Source organism: Cuculus canorus, chromosome 1 (genome assembly GCF_017976375.1).
Source record: "Cuculus canorus isolate bCucCan1 chromosome 1, bCucCan1.pri, whole genome shotgun sequence".
Classification (NCBI taxonomy): Eukaryota; Metazoa; Chordata; class Aves; order Cuculiformes; family Cuculidae; genus Cuculus; species Cuculus canorus.
In genome coordinates, this window is record NC_071401.1 from 168,006,889 (window position 1) to 168,027,365 (window position 20,477).

The following is a 20,477-nucleotide window of genomic DNA, read 5'->3' on the forward strand; positions in this document are numbered from 1 at the left end:
TTGCAGTTTTCTTCATTTAAAGATGTTGCATTTTGAAAGGATATAAGTTACAGCTGCTAATTTTCTAGTTGCGTAAGGAAGAACAGGCAGAATATATGTAACAACACATGCATCGACTTTTCTTTTTACTTTGAAATATGTCTAATTTGCTCTCTGAACTATCTATACTTACTAAAATAATGGATAATGAGAAAAAATAAGGATCGCCTCTAAGCCATTCTTCATATGGAACCTATCAAATTTCATCAAATAAACAGTCCGGAATTACAAGATTTTGATTAATACAGACACAAATGAGAGAAAACATTTTAATTCAGGACTTCCATTTGCTAAACTCCAATCTGAGCAGAACAGAACCCTAGAGTAATTACTCTAGCAGTCGTCCGTGCATGCAATGCTCAACTGACTGCTTTGCAGCAGTCCAGCTGTAAGTTTTGCAGAACATTCCTCTACTTGTATTGACCAGCCACAGGGCTATATGGATAATGCGACATCTCTCTGACACCTTATTTTTTTGCATCCTGACCATCACAAAAAAAAAGTGGTATAATGGAAATGTCATCTTGCACCAACAGTCTGTAATGGTTTGCCAACTTCTTTGAGTCTGTAGATACACTGCCTATGTCTTAGCTCTAGTTTGGAGAGAAGCAGATCAACTCTATGTTCACCTTCAGCAGCAGTCTTCCCAAGGCCCAGAGTATCTCTGAGACCGAGTGGACACAAATAGTGTCTCATAAACCTCTTTTTGCTGTCCTCTGCGTAGATTCCATGCTGGAAGAGTCTGAGCCCAGAATAATCTGTTTCTCTGTCCTTGCCCTTCCTTGTTGGCCTCCAGTTCAAGATTAGCCAACGCATTTTGCTCAGAACGGCCAACATAAAATTGTAATATCTAAACTAAGACAAATACTTTAAAATCCAAAAGGGACAACATGAAAAGTCCAAGCAGAAACACAAGAATATATTCACATAAATGGCTTCAGTATCATGGCCACTTTGCCAACAGCACTGTTTATTTAATAAAGAAGTGTTGACAGAATCTATAATTCCCAGTTATGGCTTAGATCTCATTTTGCTAGGTTTTGTATGTGCAGGAAAAAAAGTAACTATTTCATTTATATGTTTCAAGTCCTATACTTACACATAAATCCATGTATGAAATACAGTACAAGAAATGGTAAGTACAAAGATAGTTTTTGTCAAACTACTGCTTTCCAAGACACATGTTAGATTAACATGTTAAACTGACATTTTAGCATGCTGAAGATCATAAGATCTGTTTTATGGTGCATTAAAATCTCATAACAATTTCAGAGAGTTAGCATAATATATTATTCAGAGATAAATAATGCTTTGAATGATAAGGGCTAACATGCCATGAGGCTATAATAAACTACAGCTTTGAAATATCAATTTTCATTTATCAGTAAGGTCATTTACATAGCTAAAGCAAGAACATAATGATGTTTTTGGGTTTTGGGGTTTTTTTTTTGCTATCTAGGAGGAAAGATTGCACTTTGTTCTCCAACGTCCAGGAAATATGAAAACATTCTCAGGAAGACATTATTAAGTCATTTAACCTTTCATACAAAACAAATTGTCATGGATTTAGTTATAAAACTGAAAGTAAATACATTCTGGTTTATTATATTGAATGTCAACAAACTTATTTAAGCTCTAGGGGAAATATTGTATTCAGGCACAAATATTTTTCTCTAAATAGTGTTTTGACAAGTTCCATCTTTTTTTATCTATCTGATATTTCTGTGACACAGAAAAGCCATGCAACCTTGCAGCATTTCTCTACGACTTCACCTCAAAGAGGAATTCATCAGCATGAGTTAGAGTTGCACATAATCCACATGTGAAATACTGTATTTTAAGACCTTTAAGCTGATAAGAGAGTATACTTATACTGTTAATGGTGTGGAAAAGAGAGCAGCTAATATAACAGACAATGAAAGGGGCACTAGATGAAAATGTATCTTTATTCTCAATCTCACTTCAACCTCTTCCATCCTCACATACATGGAGAACCACATGTATCACTACTATTGTGTTCACCACTCTGGAGAGCTTCAGGTTACCTTCAACTAGTTTGATGGGCAAAATTTCCAAATGCAGTAGCCCTTCCTTCAAAAACACGTGTTCAGGCAGGGTAACAGGCCACTAGGAATGTGTCCGTGTTGCCATGTGCATGTGTGCCATGGTCACCTTAGAGCCTTAGAGTGTCTGGTACAAGGAAGTTTATCTTCGCCTCTCATGACATGCAGAGAGAGAAACCGACCACCGGTCTAGGAACATCCATCATTATATGGCCTAGAAAAGCTAAGAAATTCCTCTCTGCCTGGCTATTATGGACTTGTGCGGTCATCATGGACAGTCAGTACAGAGGTGCTCCTGAAAAATTTGCTATAGAAGCTATGGAAAATCACCTTGTGGGCACAGCCAGTCTCCACCCTTACAGAAAGAGGAGTGATGAGGCGGTGAGGCTTTCTGTCCACAGCAGCACTTCACCCAGACCAAACCAGTGAGTCTGAGCTACTTCTGCCTGATGTAAACAACCCTTTATCCACTGTCCGCTGTAACATCTTCTGCATTAGGACTGGACTGTTATTTACACTATAATCTTTAATCATAACAAAAGGCAGAACAGGGCTAAACCAGTCATTTAAAAGGGTTCCTTCTTCCTTTCAAGATTTGCTGTAAAAACTCACCCATTTTGTGAATCATACACCTGAAAAGGAACATCACCCTATCCTGTCGGGTTCACCGTATGAGTAATTTAATGTGTGTCACAGTAACTGCTAATGTTGTAATTTTCTAAAGGTCTCAACTAACAGGAAACAGTCTACTGTGTCCCCACAAAGTTCAGTCATTTAAATAAATAGGTTTCAGGGGCAGTCCAGAATGCAGCAGGGCCTCTATCCTGATTTTCAACAGCATACTGGCTTTGAGTTCAGCAGCAAAGACAGGTACATTTTGTCCCAAGTCTAATGTAATTCTAGAGTCAGTGTAATTTCTCAACAGCTACTGTTCTTTGTCCATGACATCTATTGTTATCACCAATGCTTCCTCTGCACTGAGTTTTCCTTGGAATTCCTTCTCTCTTGGATGTGAATAGGAGCAGTCCTCCTCTGCTTCTCTCCTCAGGCAGCTGTGATACAAAAGAGAGGGGAAGGGCACATTTAATATTTCAAATAAAAGATGATGCTAGGCTTTTCTTATGTATTTTATCTCAAAGTGTAATTGTATGTGCTAGTCACTGTTCACATGCCTCTGTGGAGGTGACAAACAAGCCTGCAACAGAAATACAAGTTTAAATCAATATTTAAAAGATATTTTCTTTCTGTACCTTTAAATCTTTAACCTTTTACATTTTTCCCTTCCCCCACATTACACATTAACATTTCTGTTCCTTTTTTTTTCTTGTCAATGGCCATGTTAGGCAACGTAGCAGAATGAGACAGAGGTTGGCTATATAGCATAGAAGGATATTGTCAGGCTGGTGTCAGGTCAGATTGGACTTTGTGGAAAGAATCAAACAATCTCCTTTTAAAATGGTTGATGCCTTCTCCAGCTTTAGCTTGATAATTTTTGTGCATTCTTATCAACAGCTTTGGATCTGCTACAGTGAAATTTCCAGCACTACTCTTTTCATCCCTGCTTAAGTGGATTGTAAAGATTTTCAGTTGGTTTAGGCTAGTGCAGGGGACCAGGATCAAAACCATTATAGTCAGCTCCTGCAAAGTCCCTTCAGTGTAGCCGGCTGGAGGGTGAAATATGCTGGGAGCAGGCAAAGGTAAATGCGCTACTCTGAATTTAGCTCTGGGTAAAAATTAGCATCCCTGGTTTTAAAATACAAGGATAAGACTTATAATCTACATTTAGTTAAGTGAATGTCAATTTTCAATAGAGCTAAGAATTAATTTCCCTTAGTACACTAAGGGAGAAAAGGGAAGGGAAGGGAAGGGAAGGGAAGGGAAGGGAAGGGAAGGGAAGGGAAGGGAAGGGAAGGGAAGGGAAGGGAAGGGAAGGGAAGGGAAGGGAAGGGAAGGGAAGGGAAGGGAAGGGAAGGGAAGGGAAGGGAAGGGAAGGGAAGGGAAGGGAAGGGAAGGGAAGGGAAGGGAAGGGAAGGGAAGGGAAGGGAAGGGAAGGGAAGGGAAGGGAAGGGAAGGGAAGGGAAGGGAAGGGAAGGGAAGGGAAGGGAAGGGAAGGGAAGGGAAGAAAAGAAAAGAAAAGAAAAGAAAAGAAAAGAAAAGAAAAGAAAAGAAAAGAAAAGAAAAGAAAAGAAAAGAAAAGAAAAGAAGGGGAAAGAAAAGAAGGGGAAAGAAAAGAAAAGAAGGGGAAAGAAAAGAAAAGAAGGGGAAAGGGAGAATTAGGAGCTAAATTTTTGCCAGCATGGTCAGGCCAGAGCTCCATCCCAGCTCTGGTGCAGCACTTGATGTGAGTATCCAGAAAGTTATATCACACTGTAGGTTTTGATCCCACCACATGGGATGAGTCTGTTGTCAGACTCATTTGTCAACAACAAAAGAACAAAGTTCAAGCAAAATGTTAGGGTGTCGTTTCTTACCAATAATGAACAAGATTAAAGACACCTCCTGCAAATTAATGATTGGTTGGAAACAGTTAATCACCTCAAGCTATTAACCCTAACTGTTATTAAGCACTAGAATCTAAATCAAGTCCTCAGTCATAGTGGCTGCTATTCACTCCTATTTACAGACCCGTTCCCCAAACTCTGCCCTGACTCCCACTCCAAAAAATCAGCTTAAAATTCTGTGTGGGAGTTGGTATTACATCTGTGTAGAGAGATAGAAGCCAGCTACATGGATAACAAAGTAGTCCATTTCTCACTTATTTGAGAGCAATATTAATTTCACATCACATACATGTCAGCACAGGGTATTAATGGGAATTGAAAACCTCACACATTAGTTAATCAGGGCTCACCAGTCTGTCCACTGAGTAATTTAGTTTATAATGTAGCAGGAATCAAGAGGAAAAGAGTAGGGAGAAAGGAGCTGAGGGAAGAGAGTCAGAAAAGGAGGAAAAAAACCTGCAGGGCATAAATGTGACCATTCAGCATTCTGAAGAGGAACCTATTCATAAAGTTCATTCTTAATATATTCTGATAGCCTTTTGTTTCAGCTTATTTTATAACCCTATTGTACAGTATACAGCCTGTTGTTGATTCCAATAATCTGTTTCCATGACCTTCACCTTTATTGATTTGGCTCCCTCCTAAGTTTAATGCAGTCTCTGAGATCAAAGCCATTTTTCTCCAGGACGAGTCGGTTAACAGTAGATTCACTTTGAGAAGTAGAAATTACTTTGATTAGTAAAGAACTATTTTTAGCACAGAAGGTGTCTTTTAAGTAAACAAAACCCTTTTATAAAGATAAGCAATGGAAGGGGCATTCTAGGTCATAAACAAAGTTAATATTTTTTTAAGTAAGAAAAGTGAGTGAAATAAGTAAAACAAGCATTGCTTATAGTGTATTTATGAGTGCTATCAAATAATGCAGATTTGAAGAATAGGGCGCATAGGTTTTTATTCTCCCATCCCAGATGTTATTTTAATCAGCTTTATAGTTTCAATAGGTAGAGAATCATATAATGTGAAGTAGTTTTCCCCAACAGATGTAGTGATATAACTCAGTATTTTGCAAGTGTAGCAATTGAGATTATAAATCAAAGATGGAATTTACTCAAAGAATCACATTTTCCTTAACAATTTACAGTTCTGAATTGATTATACAGCTTATTTGCTTGGCTTTATTACTGCATTAAAATCCCTTCTTCTTGCTAAGACTTCATTCTCTGATGTCTGCTGTCAGCCTTCAGTCACACATTTTGATGAGAAAAGCACTCAGCTCCTTCTTGCACTGGTATAAAAAACACTGCAGACTGGCCTTCTATAGTCACACGTATCTGGATTTGATCCTGCAGCCCCTTTACCTCACTTGAAACCGTAATGAATTACCAGAGATAAACAGACTGAACCAAACCCACTGCGTAAATGGAAAATCGCCTGTTGACCTTGCAGGGCTTTGAACCATTCCTTCCCTGACAGCAGACATTTATTTCCTGTTCCCAGCCTCTGCTAGGGTAATAATAAATGTATTACCCAACTCAGCTTTAGCGATTGGTAGAAAAATGAACGTGCAGTGCAAATTAATATACCTAATTTTTTCTGCACCCCTCACAAAATTCAGAAGGAAAAAAAAATATAAAATTCTCCTAATCTGAAAAAAAAAAAATGGAAAAGACATTTCAGATGAATACTCACTAACAATTTTTCTCAAATACTTTCTTGACATGATTCTTCCATTACTGTAATATGATTTCTGTTAAATAAAAGAGACTTTCATAAAGTAGTTATACATTTTTCTTATACATATTTGAGCCATATATTCCTTTCTGTTAAAATGGTACATATTTGCTGGAAGAGAAACCAAACAGCAGCTACAGCAGCTACAGAAGCACCACTTCCTCCTGATAACAAAACCTGAGCTCTACACGCTCAGAAATTAGCATCTGTTGTGTGGAGTTTCCCCTACAGTGCTTCAGCTGTGTTTGCCCTAGCTATTGTTTTGTTTTGATCCCTGGGAGTTTTCTAAAATTCCTCTGAAACAGAACAATTGTGGAAGAAAAAAATTATTGAATGTTTCTATGGTAACAAAACCAAGAAAAACACTTCAAGCAGACTGATGACTCAGGGCACAGCTTCTCAACAGTGACCAACACACTGGCACTTTGTCCACAAATAAAGTGGTCTAGGGCCTATTTAAAGGTGTTGAACTCAGGGAATATATTAATAATTCTTTTATTTAGAAAAGAGTATTTTCTCTACTGAGCAGCTGTATTGTATTATGTCTGGCATTAATTAGCATATATATTTGTATAATATATATACACAGAAACTCCTTTAAGATAGCATTAAGGTCAAACTATTACACACTCAACAGTTAAAGCCAAAACTAAAAAGACAACAACAGTAAATTAATTACAATAATATGTAGGCTTTTTCACCAGCTTACACACAAAAATTAAAGGCACTTTAATTACTGACTGAAATGCCATTTCCGGTACTCAACAGCAGAAGGGAATTTCTGGATTAATGAGACCAATCCTCTGCTATTTCAGCCAACCGCACTACATAAACCCAGTCGTGAAAATACAAGGCTCCTTGAAACAGCTGTGACTTCTGTAATTATGACTTCTATCAAGAAGTTGTCCCAGAGCTTTATTCCTGTCATTTCTCAAAACCACTCTCTCATTTTCATTCAAATTTATTTGTTGTCAGGTCATATCTACCTTTTTTTCCAACACAAACACTGTCCTGTGGCTTAAATAACTCCTCTCCCTTTTTGGTGTCTAAAATACCTGCACATATTCACACAGAACAATGTTTTCCTTGCCCAGACTTTGTTCCACGAATCTAAACAGTTTCGTTTGCTCATCTTTAAGTCTAAAATGTACTCTTCTCATTGTTCATCAGTAATCAAAAGTCCTTATTTAACCTAAAGTAAGGAACACAAAAGAGAAGAAATTTCTTTGTTTAACATAATACTTACATTATGGAGCCCTTCAAAATGCAAAACAACAAATCTAAGAAACAAATCAAAGAAAAATGTCTAATTCTAGTTTTTAGATGCTTGGTTTACTATCTAACGTCTGTGATACTCATGTCCGTAAGGGATGGATGAGATAGTTTTCCACAGGCCCTTCAGTCCATAGGAAAATACCTAAGAAGTAAAGGGGCTGGGACCAAAAAAAATGATGACAGATTTGTTAATAGTTGTACTGTCTCCATTGTCTTACTTGCAAAGCAAGCAAGCAAATATAGTCTTGGGAATAATAATCTATAAACAACTTGCTTTAAAAGCAATTGACAACTTCAATTGCTATGATACTTCAATCGCAAGGGAAAGAAGCTGAACTGCTTGCAGTGTAGTGTTGAAAACTCTTTTTCCATGTTGACCACAGAAGAAAGTCAGAAATATTTTATCCTGATGTTAAATGCAAAGGTCATAAATATACATAAGTATAAAGCAGGAGCGGAATAAAATAAAACAGTGAGAACCAAGAGTAGATTTTATAGAGTTTTCAGCACAAAAGCAAATTCCTTAAATCATGTGTACATTTACATCACTGCAAACATAAACACTTTGATGTGGGGTTAGTTTATGAATGTAGTCAGCATTTTTACTGATACATTTCTCTTTCAGGGCTGCTGTTGCAGAGCTGTTCAAACGCTGTGGGATAAAGTATGGTCATAGACCACTCTTCAGTTTAAAAACACAGATCAGTAGCTCCATGTCACCTTGAAATAACACAGGGCTATATGGGATAATGGATCTGTATATTTGCAGTTTAGAGTTCATGTAAGTGTGAAAGTAAAGGCATTAGCAAAACCCAGGCAAAGCATCAGCAAGCAAGTTGTAAGCTTTCCTCGCTTCAGTCAGTCTATTTCACCCCTATTACCACAAGCTATGGCAGAGACCGACAGACGTGTCACTGCTGTGACAAGATTTTCTGATGCTCAACAAAGAGCCAAAGATGAGACCGAATTCATTGCGTCTCTGACAATGAACTATATTGCTTTTTCAAAAACTCAAGTTCTTCCATTTGCCACCCAAAACACACACCTGAAGCTACAAATAATTTCTGGTTATTTGGGTAATTACTGTTTTGAACGTGAAAAGTTACAGAATTCTTCCACATCTACCTAAAGAGACAAAGGAAAGCTAACTTGATTATTTTGTTTTCTATTGTCATCTGTTAACAAGCCTTGAACTAATTCATGTCATAGACAGAATAGTCCGGGAATTGCCTCAATATTACCCTGAAAATGAATGCAGTCTTGGTTAGATTTGCTGCATACTTGTTATATTACAATATTTATCACAAGAATAGGATTTTAATGTCAACTCAGACCTGCTTAATCCATGCCTAGCTTATCCATATGTCTGGCTAGCTGAGAGACATAAGTGGTAACTAATCTAAACAACATATGTACCGCTGATTTACTCGTCTAGTTTTATGTTAATTCAAGTGAAAAATGACCTTAGCAACTATGTCTGATGAAGTAGGTCTAATTAGTATTCTGTAAAATCTAGGCATAGGCTGTCTTAATTTAAACACTGCTTTTATTCGTTGGTTCTTATTGTTTTAATACTTACAGACTCCAGCTAGGGTAGAAGAAAAGGAGCATATGGATAATCAAAGGACAGAAGTCTGAAAAAGCCTGTTTGTTTTTTTTTTATATATATACACACACACACATACATATATATATATATATATGTATATATATACACACACCCCTATTGGAAGATGCAAAAAGCACAAATTAAATTACGTAAGTGATACAATTCTGCAACTTCACCATTTGTTTGTCATAATACAGAAGGCTTTGCTGAACATGAAAAAACAAACCCTAAGCTGATCATAGAAGTGTACTGAGTGAGGAAATGCTCTTGATCAGAGGAACGGCACACACTGAGTCCGTTTCCTGCTGCAGCATGTGCTGTTAAGCACTAATCTGTTCCCTTGGAGATGAAAACTGAGGATGAAGGGCAAAGCCAATCCTGCCTAGATTTTGACCTGTGCCTTTAGGGAGATTAGTAATCTTAAACAGGAAAAAGCACCCAAGCACCAAGCAGTATAATTTTTCTGTATTTAAGTGTAAACCCTCACCCCCGTCAAATAAAACACTTATTTACTACTTTATCCCTAAAATTTTCCCTCTTTCCTTGCTTCTGTTCTTTGTAGATACCTCGGTTTCTTGGTTCTAGTTTATACCTGTCTTGGTATAAATCAAGTTTCTGAAGGTGATATGCTTGGTCTCCACGGGGAAATATTCTTATCTTTCAAAATTCAAAGAGTGTCGTGCTATGTAAGTAGAGTGTTTGGAGTATATACTTAAAATTGTATTTAGTTTAGACTCGCAGCACGAGACAGTCAACTGTCATTCCTATTGCTCAGTTTTCTTATACGTACCCTACACTACATCAGTCCTATTGTTTAAGACCAAGGTAGGAATAGAGAGGAGGATTCAAGTGTTTGTTGCACCTTTCAGGTTATACAGATCTATATCCAATTTTTATGAGCATGGACAGGCATGTCCTCTCCACTGCTTTACATACAGTCCTCTCCCTCCCCAAACAGTCTTTCTTGACACAAAAATGGCTCCAGCAACTGAGCTAGGGAGCAATTTGAGCCTGTTGCTCCAATAAGGCAATGAACCTACTTACATTTGATATGATGAAACTCAGTTCACCTGGCTGCAGAAACATACGCTGGAGTGCTAGCCTCAAGTGTCACCCAAACCCCATTACTGCTAACCTCTTTTATCAACAGAGTCAGAACAGGCCAAGCACTTCTCCTGTTTCTTCTGGCTTGCTACCAAGTCTGGAGATGCCCTGCAAAATGTCATACAGGGCAGATGCTCCAGCTAAGGCTCTCTGTGGCCTGTGCCCAAACCGTAGTGACATTATTCATCATTCTGAAAGGCCATAGGGATGTTCTGGTGAGCTTCTAGATGCCTGGTGGAAGTCACCCCAGTCATGACATAGTACAACTCTATCTCAATGAGAATCTCAGTTGCCCACAGTCCTACCCCCTAAATTCTTAAAGTCTGCCAAAGGTGCAAGCTGGTGCTAAGGGCCAGGGCAGAGAACAAATGCAAAGCAGTTCCAGTCAAAGCCACAACAGTTTAGGGGGAGCTATGGGAGATTGTTTTCTTATGGTAATCCTTCATATTTTTAACCACCCATTCCTGCAAATGCCTTCTTCATTTTGTTTTAAGCTTTCTGGAAAAAAAAAAAAAAAAGGATCAGGTCTGTGAAATTCATTTCATACAGATTTTGTTGGTTAGCTGGAAGCAAGGGATGAGCCAAAATCAAGCATGAAATTGAGAACTGTTCTGTTGGTGATAAGAAAATGAGCTGTCAGAGGCCTTGGACAGAAAACATGACCTATCAGCCCTTCCGTCTCTGATTTCATTGTTTAAAGTGATCATTAGCAATTTTCTTACTTATGCAGAATATTTCATTTTTTTCTAGTCCTTACTTTATCTGCATTGAGATCTTGCAGATAATTCCATCTTTCCTTAGTTTATTGCTAGGTTTTAATATAAGAGATTAAAGACATAATTAACTTAACTGGGTCTGTAGAGCACCAGCCTCTGAATTTGCCTTCAATATACATAAAACTAACTGCAATTTTTTATACTATCTCTGACTTCACCTCCACCAATTATTTCATCCAATAACACAGCATTTGAAAAGACATATTAATATAAAAAACATTACTGGCAAATGCAGAGGATGGGTGAACAGATCCGGCAAGATTTTTCTAATGTTGGTAGCTGAAAAGGATTTGACATCCCATAGATGTCCTTTTTACAGTGGCCAGTCAGAGAAGACAAGGGCTCAACAACCACGGCAATCAAGACCGGGGAAGGTAGCGTGGTGCAGACACCACCAAGCCAGCACTGACCCAAGCCCCTAGGCTCATGTACCATGGCCACTGATATACCAAGCCACTATTCTTCCTACAAACTACAAGCCTCAAGCCAATGCTGTACTGCTTAAGTTGCAGGAGTCTTTCCAGACCTAAGCTTCTGTGGGTGTTGTCTCTTCAAAAATTGCAAGAGAGACAGGGCGGGAAGGAAGGGCAACTGAACTAAGCTAAATACTGGGGCCAAGCATGAAGAAGTAGTCTTTTCTGGAGGACAGACAAAATAAATAAAACTCTTGTAAATAAATAAATAAAATTAATGAACTAATTGTGTGGCAAAGTTTGCTGTATTCAACTTAGAAATATCCATGTAACAGACTTTTGCACAGAGAAGATCCTTTGTTATCCTTCGTATTGGTCCAGATAAAGTAAGGGAACTTCTTTTGATCCATCTACTCAATTAAATTCAGTTTTAGATATGTTTTAGAACTGAATACATTTTAGTCCTTAAAATCCCCACAGGTAGTGCCCTGGATCCCAATGTGCCATGCTTTTCTTACCTAGAACAGCTGGTCTGATATATAGGGATATTTTCCCTAGGATAGATGCTAGTGATGAGCCACATTGTTTTTGTATTTAAACAAGGTATAAATTAGATTACTGTGTGGTCATCTTTCCATGAAATAAAATGCATTAGAAGCCCTTCACCCATAGTTTGGAAAACTTGTGAATGGAAAATCAATTCATATAACCTGGTACAAAGATAGTTCTGCTACCTATATTTCTCCATATATTTTTCTGCCACTTGCAGACTTACCGCTACTTTCAGGTGGAATTCCACTTTATTATGTCTTACATTTCTTAATACAGCATCAAGTGTCAAAAAAAAAAGAAAAAGTGAACTCCCTAGGGAATTTCAGGATTGCTATCACTGCCATATTTCAGGCTAAAATTCATTTTGGACTTTTTGGAAAATATAAAGAATAAATTTGAAATACTGTCTCACATACAGGATGTAAATGTTTTACAGCACATGTTAAAATGTGGCAGCATCTGGATTTGCATGATCTCCAATGCCAGACCAGTCCATAGCAACCCCTTCTTTATCCACCCCCTTCTCTTCCCTAACAAGTAAGTCTTCATATTTGGAATTTGTTATTTCCCCAGCTGTCACAGAAATTTGGTCTTCTATGTAGCTGAGACTCACACCATTAATTGTCTTGTAAGTTGGTACAAGAGCTGTAAACTGGCATCAACAGCTGACCTGAGTAGCTGAAAGACTTCTCTGATGACCTATTATGTTCACAGTGCACCAAGCCATCGGGTGCCTGGCATCAGCCTTCTGCTTAGTGTTTTTTGCTCAGATTTGGTGATTCCTTTGAATAGGTTATATTCATAGTCAGATACAATGATGCCTTAAACAGATGTTTCCTAGACTTCTGTTCACTCTTATCTCGCTATTTAGAAAACAACATTAGCTGTTCATCCCAATCTCATCATCAGATAAATGCAACTCCCTCATCTTCCCAAGACTTTGTCAAATGTTGAAGAAGAGGTATGTATTTTCAATGAGTAGACTGACATGATATTCAAACTTTATATTTCGGCTCACTGAGCAGCATCACTTCAGTTTTCCCAACTATTTTTCACCCAAAGCCTGCATAATCATGTTCACCCTGCCATTCTCCTGGTGAGAAGACATTGGCTTTAGCAAAATGCCTTCCCATTGTTCTGGCAGATATTCCTATAGCACAAAACCATTTCTTCCTCTCGTGAATCCCAAAGATCGTATTTTATCCTATGACCTTCTCATTTATCCTTCATCATATTCAGTGACCTCTTAATTTTTGATCTCAACTTTTGGTTGATATTTTGAGCAATATTTTTAAAATATTAAACACCATAATGGAAGATGTAACTTCCCTTTTCATGGTTTTGCTCCTCTCTGAATACTGCTACTGTACCTGCAGTGAAAAAGAATTACTTGTCCTTGGGTCACCTTAAGATAAAATTTTAGTAAGAAAATAAGTGACATGAAATTTAATATCAAGATTTTAAAATGTTTCTGGGTAAATATTTGCTTTTGAAATATGCCAGATTGCACTACCTGTCAGAAATTTAAAAAAAAAATTTCAAAGGAAAGATCTTCTAGCCTCTGTGGTTCTTCACTGACCATCCAACATACTAAAAGTTGACACTGTGCTGTTCCAGCAGTGCAATAGGTTTAATTTTGGGGAACAAAGCATAAGTCTTCAAAAAAAATCTCCATTTTTAAGGTGTATTTACAGAGTGGTATCCCCCTATAGAGTAGATGTGAAAATGAGAAAGATTTTCCTTCATGAAGATTCCTCTCCTTTCTCTTTTTGCAAATGTAAGGCTTGTGAGGTTGAGAACATATTAAGGACCTCAAACTGCAGAAACGTCTGCCTGTGCTGATAAGTGAAATTCCTAAACACTTCAAGACTGGAATTTCAGAGGAAAACCTTTGGGGAAATCCCTTATTAATTTAGTACGTTAGTGTTTTCTGCTTGATCTACAGTTCTTTGTAATTCTTTTTATTTATTTATTTCCTTTCTCTGTTGCCAGTAATGAAGAGAAATAGATCTGATAATCAGGAGGAAGGACACTGGTACTATAATAAAGACCAAACTAGAAATGCTGCAAGAATGGCAGCTATAGCAAAGGTTTTTTAAATGTAATTGCCATACTATAATTGCCTATTCAACTTTTTTTAATAACCTGGTCTTAAAAAGTACTAAAAAATTCCATTCATTCCATCATAAAGTAGAAATTGGATATGAGAAAATAAATGAAAATGAAAAATTATCTTGCCACTCTTGAGTTAACCTCTCGTAGAAATAAATAGGTGCATTCTCAGGTTCAACAAAGAGGAAGATAATGGGCAAGGGAGAACTATTCTTTTTCATTGTGCTTCTTGGCATCAAAGCCTAAGTTTCCTGTCAAAGAAGAATAAAGATAGAGACTATCTAAGGAGAAAAACAGCAGTCTTCCAGCATACTCAATATGCTTCTTAAATGAGACCCTCCCCAAAAGCCATTCTGCACTGGCACATCACTCACAAATAGCCTGGGAGACGTCAATCATGCAGAGGTCTAACATGGTGAGGGAAAAGTGTATAGTTTGCCCTGTCCTGGCCAACTGAATCCCAGATGAGGTAAGTCATTGGGAAATGATATTTTTCTCCACTTTTCAGAGAATACCTGAAAATACCTAGATATATTTTTGTCATTAACCTCCCTTATCATACATCCCTGAATTCCATGATCTCTTTCATTCGTTTACTTGTACCTAAGCCACATCAGTTATCTGTATTTAAACCATTTTGTGGTTATTTGCCACTGAATAAAGCATATTGATTAGCGTAGCTGATAAAACTCTGTTTTCAAATGTGTTTTGAAAAAAAGAGTCTGCTATAGTGTTACAGATACAGTTTAAGAGTGCAGCTTAACACTCCTTACCACAGTAAGTGTGGAAGCCAAACTCCATATTGTAGTCTCAAACACTTACCCACTGAGTGGCCTTGGGCAACCGATTATCTCCTTTTCTTATGTTGTCCATCCTCAAAGGAAATAACAGCCAGACTTCAAAGTAAACAAGTCAGGTCAATAAAACAAGGGGAAAAAAAAAAGCCAAGTATTAAATGCTGCAATACTCTACTGAGGTGTTGCTAAACCTCCTTCTATTCTGGTACACACTAAACAGCACTTATCTTGGCTATCTGCCGTGTACTTTCTTAGTAATGTTGTAACTTTATTACAATTTACAGCAGGAACCTGTAGAAATATTACTGAGAAAAAAAGCCAGTTGTTCGTTAGTAGTAATAGAAAAAGGCAGTTTCATTTTCCAAGTTTTATTTGTGCTATTTTGGTATTTACTGAGACTTAAATGAGTATCTGTATTTAAGCTTAGCACTTCAGTTCTTACACACGGACAACTATGCGGTAGAAGAGGGAAGCTAGGAGATTGCATCAACTTGTTTGCTAAGAAGCAAAAGATTTCCAGAGACTTCAGCTGGGAAAAGAATTATAAATGACAGCCGTGAGAGACAGATAGAGCAATAGCTCCCTACCTCCCTTATTTCAGCAACACTAGGGCAGATGACATTGAACTGTCCTTGGAGAAACCTATGTGAGCACGTGCTGTAAGAGTAAGATTATCAGGAGAAAAACAGAAACTGAATGCAGTCAGAGCTAAAAGAAATTCAGAGACCACTCATGAAATGGCTACTTCAGAGTGGCACATACTGTTCTCTGCTGAATTTAATGGAGCCATCCTACAAAAGGGAAATGTTCCAAGAGAGGCTTGAAGAACTAAACTATTATTACTCAAGAAACTAAGAAAAAGACTATCATAAAGGGCTTAAAATTTTACTTAGAGTTAGTTTACAACTCACATGTTGCAAGTAGATATTGCAAATTATCCTACATAGGGAATAATCAGTCAGTAGGATCTTTTCTTCACTTTTGAGACTAGAGGTTTTATACATTAGGAATGCGTAATGTCAGATAATACAGTACTTTTATTTCTTTCATCAGCTGTTTTTCTCTTGATGCTCTGTTCCTCAGGCACATGTAGCTTAATGTGGACATTTCCTGCAAGGATGCATCACATGTAAACCAATCAAATCTGTTAAGAAAGAGAAAATATTTGTCATTCCTGTTTTGAGACCCCTGGCTTGCTCATTCTTTTGATATGCCCATCAGAACTTTCTCCCACAAGTCCTGGTGTGACCAAGGTATGGCTGAAATGATACTCCAGTTCTGGGGCCAAGGCAGCTTCCTCTGTCCATGTCTCACAATATTTAGTAGGTAAATTCAGCGAAGAAAACATGCGAAATAAAAATTGGACTCCTTTATAGAAAAATAAGATTAGTACTTAGGTAAATTTTCTCCAAATACCCTGTAGAAGTTCCACCAGGCATTATTCCACATATGTATAGCCTTTCCAGCACAAGGATCAGCTCTTTTAGGTGGTTATCATATACTACAAAATCCTTACACTTTGGCTAAAATATAAATCAACAGCATTATAAAATATAAATAATAAATATTAGAGGAAGGAAAAGATGCAGCCTAAGTAATGATCTGAGATTAAGGGGGTTTCAAAGTAATTCAGGTGTTACTTGGATGTAAAACCCGTTATGTGCCTGGATAAGTTATTTCATGTTTCCATGATGCTCTATAGAAGAACAATATTGAGTTTCCCTGGGATCACTGTTCTGCCATCTCCATCATTACTGCTGTAAACTCCGCAGGCCAGGGTACCCCTCACTACACATATAAATGATGCCTGCAGCAAAGAAACACCAAACCCATCTGGGTTCTAGGTTTTAATGTATTATAAGCACTTACATTAGGACTTTATTATTAATATAGCAGTGGTAATCCTGAAAAATGCTTTTCTTCCTTTTTTTTCCTCTGTCTCACAAAAACACAGGCACACACACCCCGTTCACACAGGCTTTCTTTGGCTGCCATCGCCACCACACACTGACCTTTGAAATATGGAAATAAAAGTGCTCAGAAATAAAGCTGGCAGCACAAGCAGCCTGACTGTCGTCATTTAGAATCTGAAACAAGCAGGGCCATAGTTTGCAAGCTGTCTTCATAATTACTTGAAGCAGTTGTCACTCTGGCTCTAGCTTGTTCATTACACCCGAAACAAACAGCTGATATTTGTTAAAGTACATAAGCCACTTTGTTGAGGCAGGGTTCTTTATTGTGAGGAACCCTGCAGCTGTGAGTCACATGCAGTTCATAGTAATTCCTGATTTCCTTTGCTTTATTTGCTCCCCTGCATTCCCTTTACAGCAATGTCATTTTTACCAGAAAGAGAGAGAAAAATAGAAATATATATACAGTAAGGTAAACATTAGCTAACATAAAGCTTGATAGGCTTAAGGTTTATGACCCAAATCTGGTTCCCATTAAACAAATACTTTTGCTGTGGTAAAGAATGCTTAGCAATAAGAAAGTCATGGACAGAATTTGATGCTGCTACACTACAGTGAAACAACTGCTGCTTACAGTTCAGTGCTTTCCTTCTGCAGCAGCCTGAAGGGGAAGTGAATGAATGACATCAATCTAAGCTGAGATAGGAGGCTTCTGGGAAGCCACCAGGCATTATTCCACATATGTTATAACCTTTTCAGCACAAGGATTGGCTCTCTTAGATGATTTTCATGTACCACAAAATCAGCCTTTGGATGAAACATAAATCAACAGCATTATAAATAACTAAAAAATAACTAAACAATAGGTATTAGAGGAAGGAGAAGATGCAGCCTAAGTAATGATCTTTTCTTTGCTCCCTTATGTCCTGAAAATTGAGGCTCTGACAAGTGTTCTTCAATATTCCACATAAGAACAGTCAACTGGCTGACAGCTGTAGTCTTCTCTGAAGACTCACTGGGTGGCTGAATTAGAAAATGTCACCTTTTGGTCTGCAGTTGGCAGGTCTCTGTCACTGCAGATGGAGATGAAGGAAGGGTTGGATAAGGTGTGCAGAAAGCAGAGCTGTTTAATCTGGGATGTAAGAGGGGAAAAAAATCCAATGAGACTCTTTTCAAGACACTGACAACATGAACTTGAAAGAATGAAGACAAGAAATGAGCTCAGTAGGCCAAAGAAGTTGACGCAGTCTTGCATATGACTAAACTGTTAAATAAGGTCTAGATGTTTGAACGTATGTCTCAGACTGATCATCTTCACAACAACAATCCCTGAAAGAAATAAAGTAATTCCTTTTAAAGTAAAGATGCAGAAGAAAGGAAAAAAAAAACCAACAATGAAAGCATTTTAAATGTCGTGTATTTAATTTTGATATCATCCCTTATTCCCTTTCACATCACTTGTAGTGAGTTTTTGTATGTGGAAAACCCCTGCTTGGAAATCTTCTGAATGATGCAAAAAATGTTATTGGTTATCTTCTGGAGGGGAAGAATCAGCTGAGGTATTGTTACTACAACTCTTTAAAATATGCATAAGGCAAGCAGTAAAGGTGAGAAAAGACCAGTAAAAGGAGATGTGGTTTATTTCTATCCCGTTGAGTTGTATCTCCAAGCTCATTGGTGTGGAAACAGAAACCCATCACATTCTCTTGTCTAACATCTGCATATCCAGCAAACTTGTTCCAGTGCTGAGCTATCTCAGATAATGCATTTATCTATACAGCAAATGACAAAAAATGCTCTCCAAGAACATTAATAAATCTTTCTCTTAAACTTAAGACAATGTAGAAGACAGAAGGAAAATGAGATGCAGTGCAGGAAGGTACTGGACAGTATGACAGGTGAGGATGATAAAGCCTTGTATTACTTAAAAACTTCAGCAAAGCCAGGGAAGCAGGTGAAGATGCATGGGTTCTTCTGTCAGGGAAGTGGTCAAGAAAGGAAAGCTCAGTGGAGTTGAAGTGAGTAGAGGATGAAAACCATTACATGAAGTTTACTATCTTTCATTCACTGACTTCCAGTACTCTGCTGAAAATCTACAAAAGTGCAGTATGTAGAACAAGTTACCCTTTCATTATTCATGATTTAGGCAAGGTAGACTGGGGTTAGTCAAAACCTAAAGTCAAAAGCATCTTAATATAACAATTATATAATCAGTTTATATTGAACTCTTAGTATCTGGTTTGCCATAGCACAAAATCTATTTTAGGAAGACAAGATTGAAAAGCAAACATCTAACAAGGGATTTTTTGTTTCCTTCATTTTGTCACTTTTCTTCTGTTTCCTGAATGTATTTTATTATTTGAATATTTTACAAGATAGGCAGCATTCTCCCTCGATTTAAATCCTGGCAAAAGAGCATTAGAAAAAATTGACAAGACTATCATTCAAAGGACAGGGTCACACTAGTGGTTTGTTACTTCATTTTCATGACAAAGATTGCATCTGACATTTAATACCCAACATCTTTCAAGAAATATAGTGAAGTGCTCCACTATTTTGACCTTTTCTTTGCTCTTTATTCCTGATTGGTCCACCCATTCCTCTCTTTCCTAAGCATTATAGCCGTATCAATCAATGAAATAGAGATTACAGTCCACTGTGAAACAGTACACATTTAAAGGAGACACCGTTAAAGTTGTTAGGCCCCACATTTTCTGCAGCTTAAAATTGTTACAAATGGACCACTAGAAACTATTTCCTTTTTTTTATTTTTCCCCAGCCTCTTGCAACAAATTAAGAAAATAATAAAGTCTTCAGAATTGGCATGGGTACTGTGGCCACAGCATCTAATGGCATCCCTAGGCAACGGGTTTGCATGAGGAATGGATTTGGCATGACTAAGTAAGGATGTTCATTGAGAGGCAGAGAGTTTTGCTCATTTACAGATCAGCCTTGTGCTACACCAGTTTTATTTCCTTCTCTCTTGTTCTCACTCTCTTTCTACCTGCTCTGTGTATTTTGTAAGTAGGCTAGGTGACATTTAAATAAAACTTCAAAAATGTGCACCTGTAAAAATCATTGATCAGTGATACCTAGTTCTTTAGCTGCAGTTTTCAACTGCAGATCTCAAAGCACTTCCCAGAAGGGGTATTTTTAGGAATACCCAGTGTTTCATCCAGAGGTCACTGTGGAACCTGAGCAGAATTCAGTGTTCTGCATTCCCCATGCTGAGTGCTCTTCCCTAGGAGCCAAAATCGTTACCGAAAATGCATGAGAAAAGACATATTTTGGGGCGTGTAGGAAGGCAACATCTTGTTTATTAGCTGCTGATGTATTTTCTCACAAAAGAAACAGTGATTTCTATACTGCAATTCGTGACAATGACAAATAGATCAAGGAGTTTATGGCTACTAGTGACTGACATCAGCTCTGAATTACGTTCTGCCGTGACCAAACTCTTAGGCATGTTACTGAAAATATAGTGAAATACCATTGAAGTTGTCGTATAGGTAATGCAATAGCAGCCTGCGCTGTTCAAGCAGGTCAGCAAACAAAATGGATTATCTTCATACAAAGGAGGGAAGCAAAGTAAAGA

The 20,477-nt window shown here is 37.7% G+C and overlaps 1 long non-coding RNA gene across 2 annotated transcripts in view; it reads right to left on the minus strand.

Annotated features, from left to right (window-relative positions):
- Positions 1-1,751: 1,751 nt before the first annotated feature.
- LOC128854538 (uncharacterized) overlaps positions 1,752-20,477 on the minus strand; it is an 81,913-nt gene continuing 63,187 nt past the window's right edge. Inside the window, exons 4-6 of one of the 2 annotated variants that reach the window (XR_008453572.1) lie at positions 16,008-16,116; positions 14,998-15,071; positions 1,752-3,154 (exon numbers count right to left, since the gene is read on the minus strand). This is a non-coding gene — a long non-coding RNA (uncharacterized LOC128854538). The remainder of the gene's footprint in view (positions 3,155-14,997; positions 15,072-16,007; positions 16,117-20,477) is intronic. The other variant, XR_008453571.1, reaches the window with a different exon arrangement.